We start from the raw sequence: 15,877 nt of genomic DNA, 5'->3' as shown, positions 1-15,877 counted from the left end.
GGTTTTCTTTTCTTTTTTTAGGCCTATGTAAAGTAGCCTAAATAAGGAAAGACAGTAACAAATTACACTTTGTTTTAAGGTGTCATTGTTACAGTGTAATTATATATTTAAGTAGGCTACTGATTTATTATACTGTGTCTGTAGGCTACATAGGCTACTTAGGCTACTCTAGGGTTAGGGTAGGATAGGATTTGGTTGAGGTTTAGTTGCAAAATGTTATTACTATGGTAAGTAGTACATGTAACATATGTAACGAGGACACTGTAAAATAAAGTGTTACCGGAAAGACTTTAAAAAGATTTTCTAAAAATGTTTTATTGTTCTGCAGTCATTTTGACCGTTTTTAAAATTTACAGTGTAATAACTTTGTTAAAATAAAATCAATGTGGCTGTAGGACTCTGACTTTTCCTTAATATGTGTATATTTTATTCTGACACTGTTATTTTATTAAAATCACAAAACACAAAACAGTTGACTATTTACCTAGAATGGCCATGGCGGTCATTTTGAACGCACGCATTATAGATATCATAAGTCCGCTACATTTCCCGCTATTTGTAATCGAGTGTCCACGTTGCATAGCATATTATATTGCTCAATATATTATATTGTACAAGAAGTGCACAAATGAGCAAGTTTGGTGGAGAGACTTCATCACGCGACTGGCAAGCGAACTCGCTCCAACCACATGAAATCCAAAGCCACACAACTGGTGGTGCGAGAGCCAGGACCCGGGCAGGAGCAGACGCAGACGCAGATGTAGAGAAGAAGGCAGTGCCAAGTAAGGAGAAACTGCAAACTAAAATAAAACCAAGGAGACATGTGTCACATGTCACAAAGTAGTGTATGGGAGCTGCACACGAAAGGCGGTATTTACCTGTGTGGACAGTGCGTAAGCGCTGTGTCAAACCCACTTGAGGAAAACGTGTTAACCTGATTTTGTTCGTTAATATTTGTTGTTCACTGAAACCAATCGCTCTAAAGCAGTTCGTTTTCTTGTTTAGCTAATGTTCATGTTTTTTCTTAGCCTGTTTTTGTGTGTAGGCTACTGTATTGTGCTGCATGTCCATTAATTTTTTTACATGGATTCAAATGTATAGGGGAGAGCGGGGCACAACCTAACGCATTTTGGTTTTGGCTCAATTATTTAAAAAATAATTAGGTTAGATTAATATTTTTTTTTTACACAAGAAACATAGGCCTACACATCTCTGCTACAAATGAACACTTAAAAAGTTTTTTTCTAGGACCTTCCATTTTCGTACAGTTGCACTGAAAGTGACAGAAGTGCAAATGTTACAACTTACCCCATATGTGGGGTTAGTTTTAACAGACAGAGGGGTTAGTTGTAACACTTGTGTGTAACACACATAATTCAGTAATATTTTATCTGTATAGTTTGATATTGTTTGTACATCTGTAGGCCTATAGATAGATATCCATACATCCATCCCTCATCCAATCATCCTTCTGTTATGGATCAATATCATGGATAAATATATAGGAAAGGGCTGAACAGTTTTGCATGCAAAATTATTATTATTGTTAATAGTAACAGCAATAATAATAAAAACAAGTTTAAAATCACATTTTAAAGTGTTTATTACATGAAAACAGGCAATATTATAATAAATAAACAAGTGATCAATAGTATACAAATCCCATAGCCTACAATATTGTGAACACTTGGCGGCTTAGTTGTAACACTGTGCTACAACTAACCCCGCTGTGTAAAAAATATTTTAAACCTAGCTAACAGTTGCTAGGAGTTGCTGACATGTTTCAAAATGGTGTCATGTTTTAGCCAACAAGACAGTGATTAAGGCAATATAAAGTTAGATTTGGTGACGTACACACACAACTCAGAAACAGAAAAATACATATGATGAAAAAAAATACTTAGATGGTGTCAAAACACTCTTTGTCCCGTATCTTCACAAAATATTACCAAAACTTTTCACAAATCCACGGGAGACCGTCTTCTGGTAGCGAGAGAAAAAGAGTGTAAACACAACCCGCGTGACCCTGAGTAACTACGTAAAAGGTCCGTGTTACATTTAGCCCCGCGTTAGGTTGTGCCCCGCGCTCCCCTAGGTAGTGTTTTTGTTATTGTATATGTTATAAGTTATTGTATAATAAGATTTGTTTTTATTGTACAAAGGAAATCAGAAAATATGTATCAATTAGGCTGGAAAATAAATTTTTACATTCATTTGAATTTGAATTTAAATTTTGTGTCCTGATCTTTATTATTAGGCTACATATAGTAACATTAAAGATCCATTTATTTTAAGATTTTGTATTGATTATTGAACTTATTTACAAACAGGGCTGTACTAAACGGCATGAAGCTTTGACGTTTCCTAAATTTTTTACATGTCTATTCACGTGGTGAGTGCGGCGAAAAAAATATGTTTGATGCAAAACTTTCCTTACAGAGAGGCAGCACCTGTCGGGGGAATCTTTCTTTTGTGCTTGTTTTAAGGGCGATGATATCATAACATGACGACAGGAATTAAAAGCTTCATTGGAAAACTTAAAGAGAAGGTTCAAATGTAGATATGAAGTGACGAAAATGATGTTCAGTACGGCCATATGAACGTCAAAGAACGGTCAGAATGACCGCTATGGTCGTTCTAGTAGTTATGGAATTCCGGTAGGCTAGTTGACGGAATTCGGCTCCTGTCTGCCTCGCTGTGACTACTGCTGCTGTGAGTTTGTTTGCTTCGAGGCTGTAAGCTCCGTCTAAGCCTCGTATTAGCTTTGTATTTCTTTTTGTTTTGAACCATCATTTACTATAATTTCTAGTTGTTTATACTACTAAATACAGTTTACCCAACATCTCAGATTAACCTGACTAGCCTTGTGAACTCTTTACATGATTCGGTTCCGGCTGAAGTAGAGCCCGTGCAGCAGGGCAGATGGGTGACAGTGAGGGATCGCTCTAGTCGCTGATCAAAAAACCACTGTTCCGTTCCGATAACAAATCGATTTGCCCCGCTCAGAACACCCACTGAGAATTATGTTGATTGTGCCCTGGTAATTGGTGATTCGATCACACGGAACGTGAAAATATAGACACCAGCCACCATAGTCACATGGTTGCCGGGAGCCAGAGCGCCTGACATCAAAGCAAATTTAAAAGTGCTGGCTAATGCTAAACGTAAATTTTCTAAGATTATTATTCACGTCGGCACTAATGATGTTCGATCACCAAAATTAATATCAAAGAGGTGTTTGAACTCGCAAGTATGATGTCAAGCACTGTAATTTGCTCTGCCCCCCTTCCTGTTCGCAGGAGTGATGAGATAGTTAATAGATTGTGTTCACTCAATGGCTGGCGGTTGAAGTGGTGTCCATTAAATAATATAGAATTCATAGACAATTGGAAAAGTTTTTTGGGCAAACCTGACCTGTTGAAAAGAGATGGTATTCATCCCTCCTGGGATGGTGCTGCTCTTCTCTCTAGTAATTTGGCTCATATAGTCTTAGAAATAAAACATGACAATCTGGGGCTCAGGTCAGGAAGCAGACAGACTGGCTTAACCGACCGTCTGCTAGCGACCTCACGTCACCAAGGTCAGATAAATCCCATCACATAGAGACTCTTTCACCTAGATATCATCATATAGAGACTGTGTCTGTTCCCCTAATTTGGAAATCCAAAAAACGTCCAAACCCATCTAAGGTTAAAAATGTAATTGATGTTCAACAAATAAAAAACAGATATAATAAAGATGAGCAAATGATAAAGCTTGGGTTGCTGAATATTCTCTTACTTCAAAAGCGCTAATAGTTAATGATATGATTTCAGATTATAACCTAGATGTGCTGTGTTTGACAGAAACATGGCTAAAACCAAACGATTACATTGCTTTAAATGAGTCAACCCCACAAGATTACGGTTATAAACATGAACCTCGTCTGAAACGCAAAGGAGGAGGTGTTGCTGTAATTTATAGTAATATTTTCAAAACCAGTAAGAAATCTAGTTTTAAATATAATTCTTTTGAAGTGTTGGTGCTTAATGTAAAAACATATAGTGTAAACGATAAATCACGTTTGAAAATTCTGCTGGCTACTGTATACAGGCCACCAGGGTACCATATAGACTTTATAAAAGAATTTGCAGACTTTCTATCAGAATTAGTATTGGCTGCAGATAAAGTACTAATTGTTGGTGATTTTAATATACACATAGATAATGAAAAAGATGCATTGGGGTTGGCATTTAAAGACATTGTAAACTTAATTGGAGTTAGACAACATGTATCAGGACCTACTCATTGCCGTAATCATACTCTAGATCTAATACTATCACATGGAATAGATGTTTATGTCGTTGAAATACTGCAGAGCGATGACATCTCAGATCATTATCGCATGTAAATTACATTTAGCCAAGGCTGCAAATCCGACTCTGTGTTATAAATATGTTAGACCTATCACTTTTGCCACTAAAGATTGCTTTATCAATAATCTTCCTAATCAGTTTCATCATCTCAGCATCCCAGATAGCTTAGAAGAACTTGATATTGCAACAGAAACTTTTAACTCTCTCTTTTCCAGCACTTTAGACACAGTTGCTCCCTTGCGCTTAAAGAAGATTAAAGAACATAGTACAACGCCGTGGCACAACGAGCACACTCAGGCCCTTAAGAGAGCAGCCAGAAAAATGGAGCGCAACTGGAAGAAAACAAAACTAGAGGTATTTCGGATTTCATGGAAGGAGAGCTCGATTGCTTACAGAGAGGCTTTAAAAGCTGCTAGATCTGCTTATTTTTCAACCCTATTAGAAGAAAATAAACATAATCCTAGGTATTTATTTAAAACAGTGGCTAAACTAACGAAAAAGAAAGCTTCAAGCCCAGAAGTTTCCAAGCAACACAGCAGTAATGACTTTATGAACTTCTTCACTTCTAATATCGATAATTAAATATGCAACTATGCAACCGTCTACTACAGTATCGCATCAGGGAGTGCATTGTAGTCTCCCTGAGGGAAAATCTGATTAATTTGTTGCTATAGGAGAGGAAGAATTTAGCAAACTCGTCAAATCATCTAAATCGACAACTTGTATGTTAGACCCTATACCGACTAAGCTACTGAACGAGATGATTCCAGATGTCATAGATCCTCTTCTTAATATCATTAATTCATCTTTGTCTCTAGGATACGTACCAAAACAATTAAGCTAGCTATGATTAAACAGCTTGTTAAAAAAACACAACTTGATCCTACAAAATTAGCCAATTACAGGCCGATCTCGAATCTGCCTTTTCTGTCAAAGATATTAGAAAAAGCAGTATCCTCACAACTGTGTTCCTTTCTTGAAAGAAATTATATCTGCAAGGATTTTCAGTCCGGATTTAGACCGTACCATAGTACCGAGACAGCTCTCGTTAGAGTCACAAATTATTTGCTCTTATCATCCGTTCGTGGTTGTATCTCTCCATTTGTGTTACTCGATCTTAGTGCTGCATTTGAGACCATTGGAAAGATCCACATTGTTTGGAGATGCTGAGGATGGAACCCAGAACCTCATACATGCGAAGCATGCGCTCTACCAATGAGCTACATCCCCTTATGAATATAAATGTGTTCTGTTATTTACCTACATGTACCTTTAAATCAAAATTTGTTGGGGACAAAGTTAAATACTGGAATGCATATACGGTTCTGAGATTTAAGGAGCAAGCAAAGAGAGTATTGGAAAGATCCACATTGTTTGGAGATGCTGGGGATTGAACCCAGGACCTCATACATGCAAAGCATGTGCTCTACCACTGAGCTACATCCACTTATAAATAGAAATGTGTTCTGTTATTTACATACATGTGCCTTTAAATCAAAATTTGTTGGGGACAAAGTTAAATACTGGAATGCATACATATACAGTTCTGAGATTTAAGAAGCAAGCAAAGAGAGTATTGGAAAGATCCACATTGTTTGGAGATGCTGGGGATTGAACCCAGGACCTCATACATGCGAAGCATGCGCTCTACCATTGACCTACATCCCCTTATGGATAGAATTGTGTTCTGTCATTTACCTGCATGTGCCTTTTAATCAAAATTTGTTGGTGACAATGTTAAACACTTGAATACATACATACGGTTCTGAGGTTTAAGAAAGTATTGGAAAGATCCACATTGTTTGGAGATGATGAGGATTGAACCCAGGACCTCATACATGCAAAGCATGCGCTCTACCACTGAGCTACATCCCCTTATTCAATTCAAGTCAATTCAAGTTTATTTGTATAGCGCTTTTCACAATACATATTGTTTCAAAGCAGCTTTACAGAAAATGCATTTCAAAAATATACATACAAAAATACAGTTAGTTAATCATAAAATTTAGGGCATAACATATCGCCGGCGTTGGGTCGTCTCTTCACAGGCGTCGAGTCGTCTCATCACAGGCGTTGGGGCATCTGAAGTCTCCATGAGAGGCTGGATACATAACTGGAGCTGACGAACTCTATTTGAGTTATCTCGGGACAGGCGTCCCGAGATAACAACAAAAAAAGGCAGATGGGAAATAATTAGCGTAGCTGCTGTTCATAATATGAATGCATTTGATCTGATTTAACTGTAGTATAAAAGGTATGAGATGCATCATGTGAATGCTTGGCTAAAGAGATGCGTCTTTAATCTAGTTTTAAACTGGGAGAGTGAGTCTGAACCTCGGACAATATCAGGAAGGCTATTCCAGAGTTTAGGAGCTAGATGTGAAAACGCCCTCCCTCCTTTAGTGGACTTAGTTATCCTAGGTACGACCAGAAGCCTCGAATTTAGCGATCTTAAAGAGCGCGATGGATTATATGGCGATAGAAGATCTTTGATAGAAGATTGTGACCGCATATTTTTTCTTATTTCTGGAAGCTCTAAAAGTGTTGTTATTGGCTTTGGGCAAGTAATTCAACTTTTAAAAGAAAAAATAGATTGTTTTGAATAAAATATATAAATGTCATGTGACTGGTGTGAAAGGTCACATGACTAGATCAGTGTATTTCCTGCTTGCACATCTAGAAGAAGATGTCTTCCTCACACTACTACAAAAAGTAGTATATAAAACACCTTAATTAACAGATAGAACTATCAAATTTTGTACATATATTCTTTAAAGGGTCTACTACTGATATATTTTGAGAATTATACTCCTGCATATATATTTTGCTCGTAAGACATGTAAATTTGTTAACGGTCACAATTGTGACCGGTAGTATAACACAGTGTTTCAGTTGAAAACACAGGTTTTGGCTGTTAATCCTAGTTATCAATTGTTTATTATTACACAGTTTAAAACTATCAGATGTGTTGGACCTTCTAGACGTACGGCCCATCTTCAGTGCACTGAACGAGTGCACACACATCTCCCTGAAACTGGCCTATAGGCAGGGCCCAAGTGTAGTCTTTGGTCTACTCTTGCCCATAGAGGTCTAGCCGAACAGGCGGAAGTTCATCCAGGGTGTAACTCTGTCCATGACAACCTTTTCATCTCACTAAACCTCCTTCATGAAATGGCAAAGCGAGGTTATGGATGTCTTGGAATGTGTTGCGTAAATAGGCCTAATTGAAGAATTTGTATGAATTCTGACTATGGTGTTTCCCACCGGTCACTATTGTGACCGAGTATAAAACCTAATATTTCACTAACTTAACCAACATAAAATCAAAAAGGGCATAAAGTTTGTGTGTTAGTGTTACGAACTTTTAAATGTCTAGAAGGTATTTCGTAACACTTATTTTGAACCTACTGCTGCTGTCTGAGTAGGGTGGAATAAACACATGACACACTCGATTTGATGAGAAGTAAAACTGGAATTTATTACAAAAAGCCGAAGCCACTAAATCCAGCTCATTAATGTGACATGCCGTGCGCTATGTACAATCTCTGAGATAAAACAATAGAAATAAATAGTTGGTAAGAGAACATAAAGTGGCGCCAAAGAAAAGAAATGAGTATAACAAAACAATCCTTACGCTAATCCTAACCCTGACCAAAGAAAGATGTGAAAAGAAAACCGAGATCTTCAGTGCATGCGGGCACCTACATAAACTAGCTAAATAACAAAACATACAGGGAGTGGCGCTCACTCCTAACCTAGTGTGTCTAACAAGTTACCACTACGGGCGTTATGTATACCGCGGCATACTAACCTGACATTCTCTTACCAAAAGAGCAGTTTGTAGGCAACCTCGTAGCGTTGAACTTGAACACACAGTTCTAAATTTCGCTATCTCAAAAGTATACTGGACGAGTTCCAAGGAACAGACAAACAGAGCGACACGTGCATCTCTCACGAGGATATCGAACAGGTCTTTACATAGTTCTCAGTTTAAAAACAACAAGCTAATCGTGATCAAAAATGGCGACGGTGAACAGGGCGCTTAACACGCTGAGAGAGAGAGAGAGCATGAATGAACAGGTCGTTCTTTTGAAGTCATCGCATCTACGTCCTGATTGGTTCCCAGACGCCGCCCCTAATGATGGAATGATGAGTGACGTACTGCTAGGCCAATCACAGCAGAGTGAAGACTAAAACACAGAGAGAAGATAATGAGCATCAATCATTCACACGTGCAAATCATACTAGCGTGCCGCTAGTCTCTAGACTGAATAAAAACAAACCCCACGTGGAACGTAACAGTTAGGGAGGTCTAAGGAGTAAAATGCATGTATTCAAATTGCAAGAAAAAAATTGGGATTAAACGGTTAAATACACAGGAGCTAAACCATTTAGGGCTTTATAAGTCAGTAACAATACTTTGTAATTGATACGGAACTTAATAGGTAACCAGTGTAGAGATGATAAAATTGGTGTTATATGATCATATTTTCTTGACCTAGTAAGAACTCTAGCAGCTGCATTTTGGACTAACTGTAGCTTGTTTATGGAGGATGCAGGACAACCAGCTAATAAAGCATTACAGTAATCTAGTCTCGAGGTCATGAATGCATGAACTAACTTTTCTGCATCAGAAACTGAGAGCATGTTACGTAGCTTAGCAATGTTTCTAAGGTGGAAAAAGACTGTTCTTGTGACATTTGAAATATGATTTTCAAAAGACAAGTTGCGGTCTAGTATAACACCCAGGTCTTTTACTGTAGAGAATAAAGTAACAGGACGTCCATCTAGATTAAGGTTGTATTGTAAGAGGTTTTGTGGGCAGTTTTTTGGACCAATCAGTAATACCTCCGTTTTATCTGAATTTAATAGAAGAAAATTACACGTCATCCAATATTTTATATCTTTAACACACTCTGTCATTTCAGATAATTTAGTGTTATCATCTGGTCTTGATGAAATATATAATTGAGTGTCATCAGCATAACAGTGGAAACTTATTCCATGTTTTCTTATAATATTACCAAGTGGCAGCACATAAATTGAGAATAGCAGGGGGCCTAATACAGATCCCTGCGGCACTCCATAATTTACTGACGTTATCTTTGATTTTTCCCCATTTAAATGGACAAAATGGTAACGGTCTGATAGGTACGATCTTAACCAGCTTAATGCCTGTCCCTGAACACCAGTGTAATTTTGAAGTCGATCTAAGAGTATTTTATGATCTATAGTGTCAAACGCAGCACTAAGATCGAGTAAAACTAGTATTGAGATACAGCCTTGGTCAGAAGCTAAAAGTAAATCATTTGTAATTTTAACCAGCGCAGTTTCTGTGCTATGATGTGGCCTGAATCCTGACTTAAACTTTTCATAGATATCGTTTTCTTGCAAGAAAGAGCACAGTTGAGCGGACACAACTTTTTCTAGTATTTTAGACATAAATGGAAGATTTGAAATGGGTCTGTAATTTGCTAGGTTATTTGGATCTAATTGTGGTTTCTTAATAAGAGGTTTTATAACTGCCAGCTTGAATGTTTTTGGAACATGTCCTAAAGATAGAGACGAGTTAATAATATTGAGAAGAGGCTCTTCCACTACAGGTAACACTTCTTTCAGTAGTTTAGTGGGTACTGGATCTAATAAACATGTTGTTGGTTTAGATGCAGTGATAAGTTTATTTAGCTCTTCCTGTCCTATAGTTGTAAAGCGCTGTAGTTGTTCTTGAGGGGCGATAATTGAGGCTGAATCACAAGACGCTGTCAAAGATTGTACATTTACAATTGTGTTTCTGATGCTTTCTATTTTCTCAGTGAAGAAATTCATGAAATCATTACTATTAAAATGTAACGGAATATTTTGTTCAGGTGATGTCTGTTTATTTGTTAATCTAGCCACAGTGTTAAATAAAAACCTTGGATTGTTTTGGTTATTTTCTATTAGTTTGCGGAGATGCTCAGCCCTGGCTGCTTTTAGAGCCTTTTTATAACGTGACATACTGTCTTTCCACGCAATTCTAAAGACCTCTAAATTTGTTTGTTTACATTTGCGCTCTAAGTTACGAGTTTCTCTCTTGATAACATGCGTAGCACTGTTGTACCATGGTGCTTTAGTTTTCTCTCTAACCTTTTTTAATCTAATTGGTGCAACAATTTCTAATGTACTAGAGAAAATGGTGCTCATACTGCTAGTCATTTCCTCTAGTTCATCTGTTTGTTTGGGTTCACTGAGAAGCTGAGATAGATCAGGTAAGCTATTCAAGAATCTATCTATAGTAGTTGGAAGGATTGTTCTGCCTGGTCGATAACGCGGCGCAACATGACACATTTCAGCCGTACGTAGTATGCAAGTTACCATGTAATGATCAGTGACATCATCACTTTGCGGTATAATATCTATATCGGTTGGATCGGTTCCATATGATATAATTAAATCTTATGATTATGATGAGTATGATTAAGACGATGAGTGGGACCACTAACGTTTTGCTTGACCCCAAAGGAGTTTAATAAATCTGTAAACGCAGCCCCTAACGCATCATTTGTGTTATCAACGTGTATGTTGAAATCTCCAACAATTATTGCCTTATCGACATTGACTAATAGATCTGAGAGAAAATCTGCAAACTCTTTTAGGAAATCAGCGTAAGGCCCTGGTGGTCTATATACAGTAGCCAAGGCTAGAGATAATAGGGATTTCTTTCTTACATCTAGGAGCGTAACATTTAGCACAAGTACTTCAAACTAATTAAACCTGTGGCCTGTTTTCTGAGTAACATTAAGAATATCTCTATAGATTGTTGCAACACCGCCGCCACGACCAATCAGACGGGGCTCATGCTTATAACCGTATCCTGGTGGAGTGGACTCATTAAGACCGAAATAATCATTTGGTTTAAGCCAGGTTTCAGTAAGACAAAGTACATCGAAGCTGTTATCAGTGACCATTTCATTTACAATAACCGCCTTAGGTGTAAGCGATCTAATGTTTAGAAGACCTAGCTTTAGAAATTGTTTTTGTTCACTAATATTGAGATTTTCTGGTTTAATCACAATTAGATTTTTCTTAGATCCTACAGTAGATTTATTGTTTGGCCTCACTAAACAAGGAATAGACACATACGATTCTGAGTTTTAAGAAAGTATTGGAAAGATCCAGATTGTTTAGAGATGCTGGGGATTGAACCCAGGACCTCATACATGCAAAGCATGCGCTCTACCACTGAGCTACATCCCCTTATGAATATAATTGTTTTCTGTTATTTACCTACATGTGCCGTTAAATCAAAATTTGTTGGGGACAAAGATACTCACTGGAATGCATACATACGGTTCTGAGTTTTAGGAAAGTTCCACATTGTCTGAAGACGCTGGGGATTGAACCAAGGACCTCATACATGCAGGGGTGCCGCCAGGAATTTTGGGCCCCATGACAAAAAAATTACATTGGGCCCCCCCTGCACAGCTGTTGTCACCAGATCTCTAGGACATACCTGTCCCATCAGATGCTTTACATAACTCTAATCAAATGCTTGCAACTGTCTTGCTTCTTGTAGTTCAATACTAGTACTAGCACAATATTTACTGCTGGTGATTTGTAAATGCAAGTCTGCATACAGTATGCAATTCATTATTTGATGCAAGATTAAAAGCCACCATAAAAATGTCCTTAAAGCAATCCTTTACAGTCTCAATGTATTTTTATTGTAAAATTAATGATAGATTTAAAAAAACAAAATATATATTAACTTTTTAATCAAAATAAATGAACAACAAAGAATAAAAACATCCAATTTTTTAAACTTAACTGCATATGCCAACAACAAAATAAAGTTGACGTGTAAAACGGAATTTCCACATCATGGTTATTATAGTGCTACAAAACAGTGTGTGTGTGTGTGTGTGTGTGTGTAAGCTTCTAAAAATAAATTGAAATACACCAGTATTCCTGTAATTCTTTTGTCTTATGAATTTAATAAACAACTCGTCTCGTATTCTGTTCGAACACACCGCATCATCTACATCATGTGAGTGTAAATGCGCAAAAAACGTTTCCATTGCAGTTTTGCGAAATATTAATTTTTCAAAATTGCCTGAAAAAACACCTCATTTCAATTTGCGCAATTCGAAGGGTAATTGAAACACGGATGACGGTGTTTAGTTGCCAGAAACACCAGAAACCACAAAGTTGCATAGTAAAAGAAAATCTGGTTTTCAAAAAAACGAAAGAGAGAAAATAGAGAGAGGAAAGACAAAAGAAAGGGTGTCAATCTGTTAACGAATTACAGGAATACTGGATTCTAAACCTCAAAGAAATGCCACAATCAAGACCTCGAAGCAGAAATGAGGAAGAAACACCCAGAAACTGCTCATATCTCCCGCTCACAGTATAAGAGTCTTTCCTTGCCATTGATGCTTGAATAACACGCCTACGTCTCCTTCCATTAATAATAATAATGTCTAGTGCGGTGGCTGGGATATATATAAACCTACCAACGTCCGTTGCCATGATTTTTTAAATGACTATTCGCGAGAGGAAAATTAAGTTTTAGTCGCATAACATCGGTTAATCGAAACGGCGTCATTTCGCAATACTTTTGTATCGATATTTAGAAAATAAATCGCAAAAGTTCTGCGCAAATCTGTAATAGAAACGCGGCTGATGAGTGCGCTAAGGCAGGACCAAACCATTTCATGCAGATACAGGGGGGTGGATGTTTACTTTTTGGTCAATGGGGATATTTAACTGTTATTGCCAAAATAAGTACAATCAAAGACATCATTAATTTTATTATTATTTGAAATATACTCAATGATGATGGTTTATATAGTGTATAATATAATAAAAAAATTTAATTACTTTTTACGTATTTGTTGGGGCCCCTGTCAGTCAGGGGCCCTTGGAATCGTCCTAACTTTTCCCCCCTATACGGCGCCCATGCATACATGCAAAGCATGCGCTCTACCACTGAGCTACATCCCCTTATGGATATAAATGTGTTCTGTTATTTACCTACATATGCCTTTAAATCAAAATTTAACAGCATTGAAGAAAGTAATTAAATGAACAAATATGAAAAAAAAAAACACAACATAGACTTCACTGTATACATTTTACATGGATTCTTATTAAAGCTACTATTAAAGTTCTCACTCAAGAGTGAGTGAGATGCTCTTTGTATTTTGTTGTTTTATTAACAAGCATAGTTCTCCAAAGATTTAAATTCTCTCAAGCCGTTTTAAACCCGAATAAGTCTCCCTCTTCTGTTGAAAATAAAAGTTATTTGGAAGAATGTGGGTAACCAAACAGGTGATGTACCCCAGAGACTTCCATAATAGTTTTTTCCCACTATGGTAGTCGGGGACCAGCAACTGCCCGGTTAGCCACACTCCTCAAAATATCTTCTTTTGTGTTCAGCACAAGAAAGAAATTAATACAGGTTTGGAACAACATTAGAGAGTGAGTAAATAATGACAGAATTTTTATTTTTGGGTAACTGTCCCTTTAAGGACAAGCGGCTGCATGTTTACTATTAGGGCTACTGTCACTTTAAGATCTGCGCGCAACGAGTCAACACGCATTTGACAAGCAGATTTTTTTCTTAATTTTTTCTATTGTTCTTTCACTTTAGACATAACCAACTTTGTTTATGTAAACCTTGTGTGTATTTGACAGTATTAGCGCAATAAGACTCGAAATATAACTTAGCCCAGTAATCAGACGCTGTTAGACAGGCTTTTAGTGCATGTGCGCCTCGGGTGTTTCAGAAAAGCGCCCGTTAGAACAGCCCATCAGCAGCGAATGGCATGTTTAACCGGCAAGGCTTTAAAGCACATGCAAATAATTAATTTTTATGAACTACAGTGTCCCGTTCCTCTGCATTTCATGTGGATTTACGTCGCGCTGTACAGCATGTTGAGACGGAGGCGCCAGAAATGCAAACTGATAAAATGCACGATCCTACGATATTTCTTCAAAAGCAGATCGTGGAGACATTTTAATCGTCCACGATCAAAAATCGTAATATCGCACACCCCTACTCACTGGAATGCATACATATGGTTCTGAGGTTTAGGAAAGTATTGGAAAGATCCACATTGTTTGGAGATGCTGGGGATTGAACCCAGGACCTCATACATGCGAAGCATGCGCTCTACCACTGAGCTACATCCCCTTATGAATATAAATGTGTTCTGTTATTTACCTACATGTGCCTTTAAATCAAAATTTGTTGGGGACAAAGTTAAACACTGGAATGCATACATTTACGGTTCTGAGATTTAAGAAGCAAGCATTGGAAAAATCCACATTGTTTGGAGATGCTGGGGATTGAACCCAGGACCTCATACATGTGAAGCATGCGCTCTACCACTGAGCTGCATCCCCTCATGGGAACAAATGTATTCTGTTATTTACCTACATGTGCCTTTTAATCAAAATTTGTTGGGGACAAAGTTAAACACTGGAATGCATACATTTACGGTTCTGAGATTTAAGAAGCAAGCATTGGAAAAATCCACATTGTTTGGAGATGCTGGGGATTGAACCCAGGACCTCATACATGCGAAGCATGCGCTCTACCACTGAGCTACATCCCCTCATGGAAACAAAATGTATTCTGTTATTTACCTACATGTGCCGTTAAATAAAAATTTGTTGGGGACAAAGATACTCACTGGAATGCATACATACGGTTCTGAGGTTTAGGAAAATATTGGAAAGATCCACATTGTCTGGAGATGCTGGGGATTGAACCCAGGACCTCATACATGCAAAGCATGCGCTCTACCACTGAGCTGCATCCCCTCATGGGAACAAATGTATTCTGTTATTTACCTACATGTGCCTTTTAATCAAAATTTGTTGGGGACAAAGATACTCACTGGAATGCATACATATGGTTCTGAGGTTTAGGAAAGTATTGGAAAGATCCACATTGTTTGGAGATGGTGGGGATTGAACCCAGGACCTCATACATGCGAAGCATGCGCTCTACCACTGAGCTACATCCCCTAATGGAAAAAAAATGTGTTCTGTTATTTACCTACATGTGCCTTTAAATCAAAATTTGTTGGGGACAAAGTTAAACACTGGAATGCATACATATACGGTTCTGAGATTTAAGAAGCAAGCATGGGAAAAATCCACTTTGTTTGGAGATGCTGGGGATTGAACCCAGGACCTCATACATGCAAAGCATGCGGTCTACCACTGAGCTACATCCCCTCATGGGAACAAATGTATTCTGTTATTTACCTAAATGAGCCTTTTAATCAAATTTTGTTGGGGACAAAGATACTCACTGGAATGCATACATCAGGTTCTGAGGTTTAAGAAAGTATCGGAAAGATCCACATTGTTTGGAGATGCTGGGGATTGAACCCAGGACCTCATACATGCGAAGCATGCGCTCTACCACTGAGCTACATCCCCTCATGGGAACAAATGTATTCTGTTATTTACCTACATGAGCCTTTTAATCAAATTTTGTTGGGGACAAAGATACTCACTGGAATGCATAC

The sequence above is a fragment of the Phoxinus phoxinus genome (genome assembly GCF_949152265.1).
Source record: "Phoxinus phoxinus genome assembly, chromosome: 7".
Lineage (NCBI taxonomy): Eukaryota > Metazoa > Chordata > Actinopteri > Cypriniformes > Leuciscidae > Phoxinus > Phoxinus phoxinus.
The sequence above is the reverse complement of the archived record's forward strand: the minus strand, read 5'-3'. Positions refer to the sequence as shown.